Source organism: Hyperolius riggenbachi, chromosome 6 (genome assembly GCF_040937935.1).
Source record: "Hyperolius riggenbachi isolate aHypRig1 chromosome 6, aHypRig1.pri, whole genome shotgun sequence".
Lineage (NCBI taxonomy): Eukaryota > Metazoa > Chordata > Amphibia > Anura > Hyperoliidae > Hyperolius > Hyperolius riggenbachi.
Window position 1 is genome coordinate 194,139,303 of NC_090651.1, and position 15,607 is coordinate 194,154,909.

The following is a 15,607-nucleotide window of genomic DNA, read 5'->3' on the forward strand; positions in this document are numbered from 1 at the left end:
CTGTACAGAATAAACAGGGTGAAAAAGGTGGTGTAGAAAGGGAATGACAATGTCTATCCCCTGTGCCGTGTCTGTCTGACAATGGGTGAACAGGCAAAATACCAATGACAACAGTGTGAGAAATGCTAGATGGCGTGTATAAACAAGTGTATGGAACGCTGACCCCAGAAGTAAGGGGGAATGTGGTGTGTACAGGAGCCAAGCCCGACTACCAAGTAGCAAGGAAAGGAACAAGAAAAGGAGTGTGAAGGGCTGTGAGCCCAGTGTCCTGGCGATCCGTGTGATGCGGGAGCCAGAAGGAGAAAGGCTTACCGGTGAGGCTGGACAGGAGGGCGTGCGTGCAACAACCCTTGTGGACCATGCAATATCTATATACCAAGTGTACCAATACATGCAAAATTAACCGCCAACACCCACAGTCACAGGAGGAGGTGATGGATCCACAAGTGTGTGAATACTACACAAGGCAGAGGGAGGAAAACCAGGGGAGAGAGTGAAGCTACACCCTACTCACAGAGGTGGAGCTCTATGATAAGAGAGGACACCTACTCACTGGGTGTCTCTCAGAGGAAGGCATGCGACAACTAGAAAAATACTGAGCAAACGCAAGACAAGAGAAATGCCAAATAACCAGCGTCAATGCAAAAAAACGAGGAATGAGAATTCCTCGTTTAAACCTACCGGTGCTAAAGTGCCGAGGTCAAATATCCAGCGAGTCTCCTGTCTCAAAAGTAATTGCGTGATGTCCCCACCCCTAGAAGAAAGATACACCCTGGATAAGCCACACACCCTCCAGCCCCGAGTACTTCCCCCATGTGCATTGAGGGCATGTTCTGCCACCGGGGTTAATAACTTACCATCAGCACGGTCCCGACTAGCCAGGCGTATAGTGGACGTGTGTTTCTGGATTCGACTCTTCAACATGTTTTTTGTTTGACCCACATATCGTTTATTACACGGTTACCATAGAAGGTATATCACCCCCAGTCTGACAATTGATGTAGGCCTTAAGTTTATACGTTTTGTTCGTCTTATCACTATAAACCTCTCTTGTGGGTGACATCATTTCACAGATGTTGCATCTTCCGCATGGGAAACTTCCACGCTTTCTCTTATGTCGACGCTGGAAATGGCTTTGGCAGAGTTGATCCTTTAAATTGGTGGCTCTCTTTGCTGTGATCGATGGTCTCGCTGGAAGGTACCTATTTAAAATAGTATCAGTTTGCAGGACGGGCCAATGTTTAGAGATTATATCTCTCAAAGTGTTTCAACTACTGTTGTAGGGTGTGCAGAACCTTACCAAGTCACTCTGTTTTCTTCGTGTGGAATATAGTAACCTCTCCCTGTTGGTATTGGTGGCCCTTTGATATGCTAGTTCAATCACACGTTTTGGGTATCCCCGGTTTCTGAATCTTTCCTTCAACAGCACAGATTGTGCCTGGAAGTCCACCTCATTGGAGCAATTCCTCCTGAGTCTAAGGAACTGACCCACTGGAATGTTGTTTTTCAAGTTTTTGGTGTGAAAAGACTCATAGTGTAACAAACTATTGACCGCCGTCTCCTTCCGATATAATGTGGTTTCAATCTGCCCCATGTCTTAAAAAGAGAGATGCAGATCAAGGAAGTCCAAGGACTTTAACGACATTTGTGAGGTAAGTACAATATTTAGATCATTTTTCCCCAGTGTCTCAATAAACCTGAGGGACAGAGATTCAGAACCATCCCAAAGGATCAATACGTCATCAATAAACCGATGCCAGCCCAATATGTGGGCATGGAATTGTTCAAAACCAGGTCCCCAGACCACCTCTCGCTCCCACCAGCCCAAAAATAAATTGGCTACTGATGGGGCACATTTGGCTCCCATGGAGATACCATGTACTTGTAGGAAGTACCTACCGTCAAATGTGAAGTAGTTGTGTTTTAACACATAATCCAGGAGTGTCAGTAGGAAGTCGTTAAATTCGGACCTAGATATCGTGGTTGAGGCCAAGAAGTATCGAACTGCTTCCATCGCATGATGATGTCCTATATTGGTATACAAGAATTCAACGTCCAATGAGATCATAAAAGTACCTGGAGGGATGTGCACATGATTTAGTTTAGTAATCAGATCTAAAGAGTCTCTCACATAAGAGACAAGAGTGCATACATGTTCCTGTAAAAAGAAGTCAATGAATGAGCAACTCTTTTCAATTAGACTCCCAATCCCTGAAACTATAGGCCTTTCCGGTGGCTGGTCCTTGTTTTTATGGACTTTAGGTAGTAAAAAAAACGTGGGTGTTACCGGTTTACTGACTGTCAAGAACGCATGTTCCCTTTGTGAGATAACTCCAGCTGACCTCCCTTGATCAAGTAAAAAATCCAACTTGGACTTGAACACCTCACCCGGGTTAGAAGTTAGAGTTCTGTAATATTTAGTATTGCCTAGTTGTCTGTTTGCCTCCTTGATATAGTTATCTACAGGCCACAGAACCACGTTACCTCCCTTATCAGCTTCCCGGATTATAACATCATCGCGATTGGATAAACGGGTAATAGCCACTCGTTCTTCCTTAGTAAGGTTGTTCCCACAATTACCAATGTCCCTCAGTTTTTCAATGTCCCTGGACACCAATTAAAAAAAAAAACTTTATTACTGGATAAGCGGACAAATTGGGAAGAAAGGAGGATCAAGGCCTAAACTTACCCTTACGACGGGTGTCCACTGGTTCAGATTCGATCCCACTCTCGTTTTCACCAAGTAACTCCATAAGATCCTGGAACACCTGTCTATCAATAGCATCAGGTAAGTTGGCCAAATCCCTCATCTGTGGAGTAGTTGAATCATTGTGATACATCCTTTTTAATGTGAGTCTTCGGCAAAATAGGTAAAAGTCCTTGATAGTTTCAAAAATATCGATCTTTTTGGTGGGTGAAAAGGTTAACTCTCTAGCCAAAACTTTCTCTTCCAGGGGAGTCAGTTCAATAGAGGTCAAATTAATAATCTGCAGGGCATCTACAGTACTGTTGTCCCGTGACTCACTTCATAACGTTTTCTCTTCGGATCCCTGACGCCCCCTAAGCCTCTTCCTTTGATAAGCCCGGTCCCCCCTCCTCTGGCTCTTTTTCAGACATGGGGCAGATTGAAACCACATTATATCGGAAGGAGACGGCGGTCAATAGTTTGTTACACTATGAGTCTTTTCACACCAAAAACTTGAAAAACAACATTTCAGTGGGTCAGTTCCTTAGACTCAGGAGGAATTGCTCCAATGAGGTGGACTTCCAGGCACAATCTGTGCTGTTGAAGGAAAGATTCAGAAACCGGGGATACCCAAAACGTGTGATTGAACTAGCATATCAAAGGGCCACCAATACCAACAGGGAGTGGTTACTATATTTCACACGAAGAAAACAGAGTGACTTGGTAAGGTTCTGCACACCCTACAACAGTAGTTGGAACACTTTGAGAGATATAATCTCTAAACATTGGCCCATCCTGCAAACTGATACTATTTTAAATAGGTACCTTCCAGCGAGACCATCGATCACAGCAAAGAGAGCCACCAATTTAAAGGATCAACTCTGCCAAAGCCATTTCCAGCGTCGACATAAGAGAAAGCCAGTGGTGTGTGGAAGTTTCCCATGCGGAAGATGCAACATCTGTGAAATGATGTCACCCACAAGAGAGGTTTATAGTAATAAGACGAACAAAACGTATAAACTGAAGGACTACATCAATTGTCAGACTGAGGGGGTGATATACCTTCTATGGTGCCCGTGTAATAAACGATATGTGGGTCAAACAAAAAAACATGTTGAAGAGTCGAATCCAGAAACACATGTCCACTATACGCCTGGCTAGTCGGGACCGTGCTGATGGTAAGTTATTAACCCCGGTGGCAGAACATGCCCTCAATGCACATGGGGGGAGTACTCGGGGCTGGAGGGTGTGTGGCTTATCCAGGGAGTATCTTTCTTCTAGGGGTGGGGACATCATGCAATTACTTTTGAGACAGGAGACTCGCTGGATATTTGACCTCGGCACTTTAGCACCGGTAGGTTTAAACGAGGAATTCTCATTCCTCGTTTTTTTGCATTGACGCTGGTTATTTGGCATTTCTCTTGTCTTGCGTTTGCTCAGTATTTTTCTAGTTGTCGCATGCCTTCCTCTGAGAGACACCCAGTGAGTAGGTGTCTTCTCTTATCATAGAGCTCCACTTCTGTGAGTAGGGTGTAGCTTCACTCTCTCCCCTGGTTTTCCTCCCTCTGCCTTGTGTAGTATTCACACGCTTGTGGATCCATCACCTCCTCCTGTGACTGTGGGTGTTGGTGGTTAATTGTGCATGTATTGGTACACTTGGTATATAGATATTGCATGGTCCACAAGGGTCGTTGTTAGTAATTGGGTCCGTTGCGGTCGTTGGTGAGTTCGACCGTTGGGACCTTGGGACCAGTTCTTGACTGGCATATTGTGTTGGCCTATCATCAGTGTGGCATTGTGCTTTATCCATTCATATGTCCGGTAGAGTTTGCTTTCTATGGTGCTGTCACTGTCCCCATGGTTGTGGTGAGTTGACCATGGTTTTCTCCACCTACTGTATTGTTCAGCCATATCACTATTGTTGGCAGTTGGTCGTGCATTTTTGTATGACCTAGTTGACACTATGGTTTTTCATGTATGTGGGTATCTTGCTTATAACACAATTTGTTCTTACCAGATTTGGAGTTCCTCTGTTTCTGTGTGTGCTTCTCCTACCGAAGACAGCCACTCTGGAGGTCCGCTTCACCGCAACACTGTTAATTCCCTGGCTTCTGCTGAAGATCGATTAAAAGAAAAGGGAGGGGGGGGGGGGTGATTGGACTCTTGTCTTATCGACTGACAATTCAATTTGAAATATTCTTTGCATTGTATGCTTTATTACTTTTTTCCTGTATTGTGGTTCTAATTGCCATATAGTCTGGCGTGTAATTCTTGGCGCACAATACCAGCTTTTCCCAGTGGGTGTCAGTAGAACGTGTACCTATAAATTTATATACATGTTTATTTATGCTCTTGCCATTTCCATTCGTATATAACCTGATATTGTAATATATTGATATATAATTCTTATGTTTGAGTCCCTTAATTGTCCTCTTTTAGGTAGCCACAATTACATATTTGGATATTGAGTATTACTTAGACACATTGTATGTGCCATATTTGTTTTTTATCACTAGTGCCCGTTCTTTCCCTATACTAAGATGGCTGCGGCTGTTAGGGGCGTTTCTGGGGTGGGGACAGCCTTCCACATCAATGTGTACGTGAAGACCGATCCCCGTGTGTGGCCACACACTGTTTATTTACCTCTGACTTCGCCCCATGCCGCCGTCATCTAACGCGATCGTACGTCATTACATGTGACTATTTAGTCTGATGCTGAACGGGCTTGTGTATGCCCGGAAGAAGCCGCTCTTTGCGGCGAATCGCGACAGCTCTTGCACGCACGCCCTCCTGTCCAGCCTCACCGGTAAGCCTTTCTCCTCCTGGCTACCGCATCACACGGATCTCCGTGACACTGGGCTCACAGCCCTTCACACTCCTTTTCTTGTTCCTTTCCTTGCTACTTGGTAGTCGGGCTTGGCTCCTGTACACACCACATTCCTCCTTACTTCTGGGGTCAGCGTTCCATACACTTGTTTATACACGCCATCTAGCATTTCTCACACTGTTGTAATTGGTATTTTGCCTGTTCACCCAATGTCAGACAGACACGGCACAGGGGATACACATTGTCATTCCCTTTCTACACCACCTTTTTCACCCTGTTTATTCTGTACAGGGTGTCTAGCTACACCTCAATTCTTCATCCAGCATTCCCCTCACTCTTCCATCTGCGGGTTACCGGTGTGTTTTGTTGTACAGTCATACATATTTATGTGTTGTTGATTGATATTATTGTTCATTGAGGGCATTTTTATTCATACTGTGCTCCTGGTTTTATGGTTTTAATAACTCTATGGTTCAATAAAGGCTTATTTGTACTTCATACATTTTTTGTGGTGCGGTTTTTGTAGGGCCAATCCTTTTTCTTTGTCTTAGAGCTGTCTATTGAGTTATTGGCCTTTCTGCACACATTTAACAGTTACCTATTTACTATTTTACAAGCCTATTCTCACATATTGATTGATGGTGCTTGTCCACTCCTTTTTTTGATCATAGTGATCACTGTGACAGCTGCAGCAGTGTGGGGGGAGGGGGGGGGAGAGGATCCACTAAGGCAGCCGGATCCCTGTTAGGGCTTGCTGGGCTGTGTGTCTAGGTGTCTTCCCTGTAGTTGGCAGCCTTTACTCATCTCCCAGGCTGCAGCAATGAGCCGCAGTAGACCCCTCCGCTCTGGCCGGCATCCCTGCTCGCTCTGACGTCAGTGGCGCGTCCCGGCTTGATGACGTCACCAAGCTGCGACCCGTAACAGAGTCGGTACGAGCGGGGATGCCGACAGGAGCGGAGGGGTCTACTGCGGCTCATCGCTGGAGCCTGGAAGATGAGTAAAGGCTGACAGCTACAGGGTGGACACCTGGCCACACAGGGGACACACAGCCCAGCAAGCCCTAACAGGAATCCGGCTGCCTGACCCCCCCCCCCCCATGCAAAAATGCCTGGTCCTTAAGGGGGGTTAGGCGGATGGTCCCAAAATGGTTAAAGAGAAACCAGGCCATAGCTTGAGTTCAGAAACATACACTTAACCAAGAAGAGGGAAGCCTCTGCATCCTATAGAGGAGATTCCCAGGTGCTTCTTGTTCCTGCCGCCACTCCCTGGGACCCTCCTTAATACATGTTGCCTGCTGGAAGCTGCTTGCTTATGCACTGACATTTTTTCTCTCCTCACCAAGCATGCCTGAAAAGTGCTTGTGCACACCAGTGTCACCCTAACAATCCAACAACAACTGTTAAGATCAGCAAACACTGTGTACATGCCTTAAATCATCACTGCAGAGGTATAGGGAAAGTGCATAATTTAAATGACATATAAAGGGGGGGGGGGAAATTACAGCAGTGAAAGTTGTTAGACCTCAATAAAAGCCTGTTAAACCAGCCCACCAGAGAGTAGAAGTGAGAAGTCCAGGGGAAGAGGAAAGCAACAAACATGTTAAAATATGATTTGAGTGGACAGGACTTTGAAAGTCCAACATTTAACACCCCACCTCACACACAGACACATACCACCACCTACTAACAAGTAAACATTAGTTAAAAGAATAAACATAACTCCTGACAGTCACAGTTAGGTTTTTGCTATATGCGAAGCTGCTAAACTTCATCTTAGTTCTACTTTAATCAGACACTCATGATTGCTACTTCCATGTTTCTCTAACTACAGGTTTCCTCAGAACCGCAATGAATAGTGCCAAGTAAACACACAGGGTCTGATTTTCTTTAAAAAAAATCCACAGGGCTGTTCAGCAACTTCACTAGGGTAAGAGATTCATGGACTGGATTTAAAAACTGTACGCTATTAGCTAGTTAAATATTTCATCGTTTATCTAGGCAGGCCATATTGAAAACTATCAATTGCTAATAGTAAATTAGCAGTGTAACTGCAGTCTAATGCAGCCAACCCACAATGAGGTCTTAAAGAGACACTGAAGCGAGAATAAATCTCGCTTCAGTGCTTATATTCAGCAGGGGCACGTGTGCCCCGGAATAATGGCGCACAGCGCCTATGCATAAAAATGGCGCCGCATTAAAAAGATACGCTTATCGCTATTTATCGTTAGTACTGCATAATAATGGCGCACAGGGAAAAAAGAAGAAAAACGGCACACACTAACGTTATTTATCAATAGTGGCACACACTAACGTTATTTATCAATAGTGTCACACACTAACGTTATTTATCAATAGCGCCCTACATAAGCCAAACTGCAGACGTTATTTAACTGCAAAACGGGGAATGGATTTAATGTAACACTGTCAAGGTTAGGGTTAGGCACCACTAGGGGGGTTTTAGGGTTAGGCACCACCAGGGGGGTTTTAGGGTTAGGCACCACCAGGGGGGTTTTAGGGTTAGGCACCACCAGGGGGGTCTTAGGGTTAATCAAAGAGAAAGAGGGTTGCCGGCACTACAATATCTGTAACCGTATCACTGGGATTGAGGAAGGAGAGATGCTCTAAAGGCCACCTTGTTATTGTGATGAATACTGCGTGCTCATGACAGATGAATCAAATACATACATTGGATCAGCATCAATAGAAAAAACGGTTGAGTCAGGCACTGCAGTGATTGCTGTTTTAATGGTGTTTCAGATTGAAGTAAATCACCATAGTTGTATCAAAAATTGTGACATTTAAAAGGTAGGTGCAAAACATCATCATCATTGGAAATTTCATCAAGTATAAAAATCTTGTGCATTCAAACAGTTGCAAGAGGAGGATGTCCTACCATGTCAAAAGGTGGCGGTGGTGGGTGCAGGGCAAAAACGGTAGCCTAACGGCCGTTTCGCACGGCGGTGCTTCTTCCGAGGCTGATCCACGGGTCTTAGGGTTAGGCACCACCAGGGGGGTCTTAGGGTTAGGCACCACCAGGGGGGTCTTAGGGTTAGGCAACACCAGGGGTGTCTTAGGGTTAGGCACCACCAGGGGGTCTTAGGGTTAGGCACCACCAGGGGGTGGTTAGGGTTAGGCACCACCAGGGGGTGGTTAGGGTTAGGCACCACCAGGGGGTGGTTAGGGTTAGGCACCACCAGGGGGGTTTAGGGGTTAGGGATAGGTACAGAGAGGGTTCTGTGTGTTAACGGTAAATAACAATAAGGCTTTAACGTGAAATAACAATAAGGCTTTAACGTTAAATAGCGATAAGCGGCAAACAGATTAGCGGCAACACCATGCGCCATTATTCATAGGCGCCATTTTCAGATGGATGCGTGTGCCCCTGCTAAACCGCCGCTATCGCGCCGCTAAACGGGGGTCCCTTACCTCCTAAATCCCCTCCGTGCAGCGGGGGATCACTTCCGCATTCAGGCAGGGCTAATGGCCGCAGCCCTGCCTCACGCGCGTCTGTCAGCGTGTATCTCCGCCTCTCCCCTGCCCCTCTCAGTCCTTCTTCACTGAGAGGGGCGGGGGAGAGGCGGCGATGCGCCACTGCAGCCGTTAGCCCTGCCTGAAGAGCAGCAAAATCTACGACCAAGTCGGTCGTTGATTTTGCAGGGGGGGTTTGGGGGTGAAGGGACCCCTGTTCAGCCGCGGGATAGCGGCGCTTTAGCAGGGGCACACATGCCCCTGCTGAATATAAGCACTGACGCGAGATTTATTCTTGCTTCAGTGTCTCTTTAACAGTTTATTTAGACTTTAGGTTTTAAATTTAGTCCTTCTTGTACTGGATGACCTTTGATATCCTCAGTGGAGATGTTCTGGATCTCTCTAGTGATGCTTTAGTAAATCAGGTCTACAGGCACTCCGATATCACTATGAACAGCTGTGGATACAGAAGCTAGGTCCACCTAGAGTGCTGGTGCCCTATAAAGCAGAAGTGTAACAAGCCATCCACAAGTGACAGGCTAACCTATCTTGCTGTATATAAAACCAGCTGTGACCAGAATTGAATCACCCAATCATAAACTGTGTACAAAACAAACATACTCTACTTAGAACAAGGAATAAAGTGACCAATACACCATTAATAACACATAACAGTGACAAGTTTATAGCAATCGCCTCCAATGTTATTCCACAAACAGTGCAGGTAAGATCAGACTCTAAAAGTACATCACTAGGCAATGCCCACCACCATTTGCAAATAAAAAATCAACCAACACATTAAAACTTGCCTAATATCCCCTTGTCTAAGTCCCCTTGTGCAACCAGAACAGCTCTGACCCATCACCATGGACTAAACTATACCACTGAAGGTGTCCTAAGATGACATCCGCAGAAGAGAACTTAAAGTGGATCTAAACTGACGGGAAAAAATGAGTTTAACTTACCTGGGGCTTCTACCAGCCCCCATCAGCAGCCCTGTGCCTGCATGGTCACTGAAGTGATACTTCAGTCCCCGGGCAGAGACCCTCTTCCGGCCAGCCGACTAGCAAGTCGACAGCCACTGCAAAGGCATGGCCATTTCATCCTCTACCATGCTCCTGTGGCTGGGAGCATTCTGCGCATGCGCAGTAGAAATTTTTACATACTGCGCATGCACAGAGCACTCCTGTCCATGGAAGCGCGATAAGTAGGCGTGCAGAACAGGGCTGCGCATCCAAATGACAGAGGGTCGCTGTGAGGGCACAGGGCAGCTGTATTGGGCTGGTAGAAGCCCCAGGTACATTAAACTTTTTTTTTTTCATTCAGTTTAGGTTCGCTTTAAGTTGTGAAGCAGGGGTTTCCATATTGGTCTTGCTTTTACAGTATACCTCAAAGAATGCCCAATCAAACTGAGACCTGAGGAATATGGAGTCTGACAAGAATTATGATTACTTTATTGATAAAGTGATAACATATTAAGCAGCACTGTAGTGGACAATAGATATAGGAGACATTACAACATTAAACAATGTTACACAGACATTACAGCATTAGAAAAAGATACACAAAATAGTGATACAAAAGTAAACAATGGTGCACAGGTTGCAGTGTAAGCATAAATGTAGCAGAAGAGTCACTGATTCCATATGGTGGTGGAGAATAGTACATAAGTAGGAGGGCCCTGCCAAATAGGCTTACAATCTAAGGGATGGGGGAGAGGAACACATAAGGCAGGGTGGGGTGTATATCCAAGGTAGATGGCTATGCATATGGAAGGTAAATAATGGTGAAAAGAGGGGTATTTAAAGTGAACCCCATGTGAAAATAAGCTGATGAGATAAACAATTGTATCTCTCTGCCTACTTTTTTTTTTTTTTTTTTAGATATCCCATGTGAATGTGACATGGCTGTCTTAATGTATGGGAATGTTGATTATCGTTCACGTATACACGTTAAATTATGGTTCATGTGTATTATATTCTTCCTGGTTCTGGATGGGTCATCATAGTTCATCACAGCAACTGGAGAAGTTGCTATAGTTCATAAAAATATGTTATTTATTTGCATTTTCAAAACAGCCCATGGGGTGAATTGGGGGTAAATTATAAAAATCTAAGTTATTGGCCTGGATCGCATTCACACCAACATTCGTGGGGGCAATTTTGATAGATTGGCTCTCCAACGAGAGACATGCTGGATTTTTAAATTAAAAGTCACTGTTCCCCCAGGTTTAAATGGCTCCCAGAACTATGCCTCCTTCCTAACTCTGTAATACAATCCATACCTGGCATCCTGTGTCTAACAGCACACAATTAGGTCACCTTGTGTGGCTGTTTGGCATCTTTCTTTTGGCCTCTGCGAGCGGATGTTTTGCTTTCAGGCGGGCATCGCGGTCTCCATATGCACCTAGTGGCTTTTCTTTTGATACTATTAATGACATAACTGGGATTTCCCACTGTTGTGGTTTGAGCTTTGATTCTCGGAACCTTGCAATAACATCACATATCTTTATCTTGATTATACTGGCCACAAATCCGTGTTTTTTGGCCGGATAAATAAAGTGTTGTATTTACGGCCACAGCATGCCTCCCGCCTCCTCTCTCTCCCATCTCTGGCCGCGGCTTGGCATCCCATTGATGCGCGGGGAGAGCCAGTGATTTGGCTCCTGATTTGTTGGAGACACATTCAAGAAGGAAGTGTGTGTATGATGATGCGAGTCGGAAGTGAGCCATCAAAACATGTCGGGTACACACGGCGTGATTGTGTGACCCACATGGAGCGCGAGCTGCCCTCCGCCCATATTGCCTGAACATCACTGCCTTTCACAGTGTATACCTCGCTCTCCTACTAGATGGACATTGGAGCTACTTTACAGTGGCAGACATTACACGGCCCAAGTGTCAAGGCTACAACATATTTGCTCATGGATTACAAACTGCTTAAATCATATGGGGCTTGCCTGTGATGGAAACGGAATCTGCTTCACAGGACACCCTTGACTCTCCCATGCTGTTAACTTCGTTAAACCGGTAAAGTATGCAGACAGACCTGTGATCCAATACTGACATGCTTTATGCTGCTTATGCCTTTCTCGTGGCTTACAATCTGTGAATTGGTTTCTGCTCTACCGGGTATGCTTTCTCAGCTACAAGCGGATGTTGTGTCCTTGTTCTACTAACACCTCGCTATGTGCCTAATACTACCCAAGGAACTATGCTTTGCTTGAATTACCTCTCTGCCCTTGTTGGATGAGCTTGAGGTTTCTTTACAACTGATACATGGGCATACGATTTGCTGGTGATCACCTAAAACCAGCTCTTCCCCTAGAAGCATGTATGTAGGAGTGCTGAGGGTGGTAATCTTAAGAGGGTAGGCCGGCTACCTTGCGGGTTAACATTTTAATGCTAATATATATGTAGAAACATGAATAACATTTTTATTTTTTATAATATAGCAATTTGAGTGTTTTGATTGGAGTGTACTCCTCCTGTTTACCCTTAAAGTTTTTTCTTATGCTTATATTCCTTGTCCACGCAGCAACATGTATAGGTGCTGAAATGGCAACGTGTTCTTTCTGCGCTTGTGCAGAATAGGAACATGTTCTGATCAGGTGCTTATGCGCTTGCACTGTTATGATGATTCTGTCTATTTAAGGCATGGGAAAACACTTTGATTTTGGGACTTTCGAGTATTCTAGGTGTTTTCCCTTTCGAGATCGCTGAGGTTCCTGATTCTCCCTGGGTGATGCTACAACAACTGGTTAAGTATTATTGATGCATATTTAACTAACTATGATTCTGCATGCTTAGATAATATTGTAACAGGATTGTAGGACTAACTAAACTATTCATTTGAGTTGAATATACATGTTTTTCAGCAATTTTGTTTATTCCCATCTTTGAGCGAAGTTAGAGGGTTTAAAAACCCTATTTGCTGGGGCAAAGCATTAATTGTTGCATTATATGCTCAGATTTGGTTGATATTTTGCCCAGTGGCTCCCCTGTGCACTGGGTGTCATTGTACAATGTATTGCAAATTGAGGGTTCACATTGAAATATCTCATTAAAGGAAATAGATATTGAGATTTTTTAAACAGTTTCAATATATTGGGCAGCACTGTGGCATAGTGGTTAACTCTTTCATCTTGCAACGCTGAGTTCCCAGTTCGAATCCCAGCCAGGTCAACATCTGCAAGGAGTTAGTATGTTCTCTCCGTGTCTGCATGGGTTTCCTCTGGGCACTCCATTTTCCTCCCACATCCAAAAAAACATACACATAAGTTAATTGGCTTTCCCCTAAATTGGCCCTAGACTACCATACATACACTACACGATACATACATAGACATAAGACTATAGCAGGGATTAGATTGTGAGCCCCTCTGAGGAACAGTTGAGTGACAAGACAATATACAGTATACTCTGTACAGTGCTGCGTAAGATGTCGGCGCTATATAAATACTAAATAATAATAATAAAATATTTACTCAAATAGAGGTAGCATTTAAGCTGCTTGGCATTTTGCCAAAAGTTTAAAAGTGAGATAACTTTTGACCCCAATATCAGGGCGTACTTGGACTTGGGGTGTAGTCATACTTTGACGAGGGTCACCTCTGGTCCAAATCCCGCCCACTTGGCAGAAAGCCAAAAATTCAACAAGTTTAAAAGGAAGGATAAAACAAAAAAAATGAGAATGTACTGTAATTTCCGACTGGTCCAGACCTCCCTACAACTTTCTAGCTCAAGAGTTAGTGAATCATGGACTTGCAGAGTCATGGGAGATGCTGAACCTCTATATGTAGTTAAAGTGTACCAGAGACCAGATCATATAAAATATTTATACATACCTGGGGCTTCCTCCAGCCCCATCCGCACGGATCGCTCCCACGCCGAAATCCTCAGCCTTCTCCAGTTCTGGTACCGGGTCCCATAACTTCGGCTAGTCATGGCCAGTCTACGCAACAGAAGTGCGCCCTCAACGTATCTCTCCGGTGGCTGCCAGAGAGATACATAGAGAGCGCACTTCTCTTGCTTCAGACTGTTACGGGACCCGGTACCGGAGATAGAGAAGGAGAAGGATGGCGGCGTGGGAACGATCCGGGCTGATGGTGCTGGAAGAAGCCCCAGGCATGCATAAATCTTTTATATGATCTGGTCTCTGGTTTCCTTTAAGACTCTAGAGGGGGTCCCCGCTAAAGCGGGTGATGATTGTCTTCATCATGCTCCCCCCCCCCCAACCGTGGCGTTGCAGTTAAAAGCCAGCAAAAGCCACTTTCAAAGACTTTTGTAGGAGGGGGGTAAACAGAAAGGAGGAAGAAGGAACCACAATACATTGCGACAGGAAATGACCCAGGTGAAGAGGACAGCAATGGAGACCGCAATGGAGCACACGGTTGAGCCGGGTTAGCTGATAGAGCAGGTCCATGGTCACCCAGCAATTTGGGACAGCTCCTGTGCAGATTACAGCAACATCATCTGCAACCATCGCGCTAGGGCGTAAATCTGCGTGCACTTCCTGAGAAGTATCCAAAGTATAGTGCATCCACCAAAGACAAGATTTGTAAGTGAATATTGACATCAGACTTCAGTCACTGTGACAAGACTGACATGGCAGGGGAAGGGGAGAGGAGCATTCAGACACATGGGGTGGACCTGACAGTGGACAGGCTGTACTTGTATCTTCAAAATGCATGCTTTGTAATTCACTTCTGGCCCACTTCATGCTTTGTACCTCATTTCTAGCCCACTTCATGCTTTGTACCTCACTCCTGGCCTATGTTTATCTAACTATTTATCAGCACATTGCACGGCAGACAGCATGTTGTGCAAGTTCTGCAAAGGCTGTACTGCTTTGGCTGAATTTGTGATTTCCTATTATTATTATTATTTTTTTATTTATATAGTGCCAACATATTCCGCAGCGCTTTACAAAGAACAATAAGACGACAAGGGGAACATAGATACAACTAACAAATGTACAGCAGAGTTCCAAGCAGCACAAATATTGTTACAAGAACAGTAAACATTAGGAGGATGACCCTGCCCTTGCGAGCTTACAATCTAATGGGTTGTGGAGGACACACTAGGTAAGGGGGTGGAGGATGGATGAGGCAGTGATTGTTTTCCCCTGATTACATTGTGACAGAGAAGTAAATAAGGGCTATAGAATGTTATAAGCTTGTCTGAAAAGGTGTGTTTTAAGAGTGCGTTTGAAGATGTCCAGGTTTGGAGCATGACGTACAGGCTGTGGAAGAGAGTTCCAGATAAGGGATGATGCTCGTGTAAAGTCCTGGATGCGAGCATGAGAGGAGGTGATCAGCTTAGAGGCCAGGAGAATTTTTTGGGAGGAGCGAAGGTTGCGGGAGGGACAATATCTTGAGATTAGTGAGGAGATGTATGGAGGAGACAACTCGTGGAGGGCATTGTATGTTAGAGTCAGGAGTTTGAACTGGATCCTCTGGGTAATGGGTAAACAGTGGAGAGAATGGCACAGTGGGGCTGCATCGGAAGAGCGTGTGGAAAGGTGAATGAGGCGGGCCGCTGAATTTAGAAGGGATTGGAGAGGTGCTAGCCTGTTTTTTGGTAGGCCACAGAGCAGGGTGTTGCAGTAGTCTAGGCGGGAGACAAT

At 45.0% G+C, this 15,607-nt stretch overlaps 1 protein-coding gene across 4 annotated transcripts in view; it reads right to left on the reverse strand.

Annotated features, from left to right (window-relative positions):
- CCDC15 (coiled-coil domain containing 15) overlaps window positions 1-15,607 on the reverse strand; it is a 476,574-nt gene that overhangs the window by 261,447 nt on the left and 199,520 nt on the right. The window lies entirely within an intron of this gene.